This window comes from Morone saxatilis, unplaced genomic scaffold, assembly GCF_004916995.1.
Source record: "Morone saxatilis isolate NCDOM2014 unplaced genomic scaffold, NCSU_SB_2.0 Contig9, whole genome shotgun sequence".
Taxonomy (NCBI): Eukaryota; Metazoa; Chordata; class Actinopteri; family Moronidae; genus Morone; species Morone saxatilis.
In genome coordinates, this window is record NW_023340268.1 from 12,504,383 (window position 1) to 12,504,757 (window position 375).

Consider the following 375-nt stretch of genomic DNA (forward strand, 5'->3'; position numbering starts at 1 on the left):
GTGTGTGTGTGTGTGCGTGTCCAGCAAGCGAGGGTCCTCCTTCAGAAGTGGATGGGTGGTGTTCGACAGTGGGTTAGGAGTGTCTGTAATTTCATGTGCTTCAGCTCGTCACAAAACAACCTCAGGACGTGTGTTTGAAGTTTATTATGCTCAGTCTCAACAACCTCCACAGCGACTTGTTTTCTTTTTTTAAATTCTGATTTGTTTCTTTTTAATAAACTTCTGTATTCTGTAAAAGGGATTTTGTAGATTCTTTTTGTCTTTGTGCTTTTTCTGTGTTTATAGTAGTTTCACATGCAACCTGCTGCTGGTTTTATCCACTAAACTTGAGTAGAAACAGACAAGTCTGTTGCCTCTGGGTGATTTGTCCATACA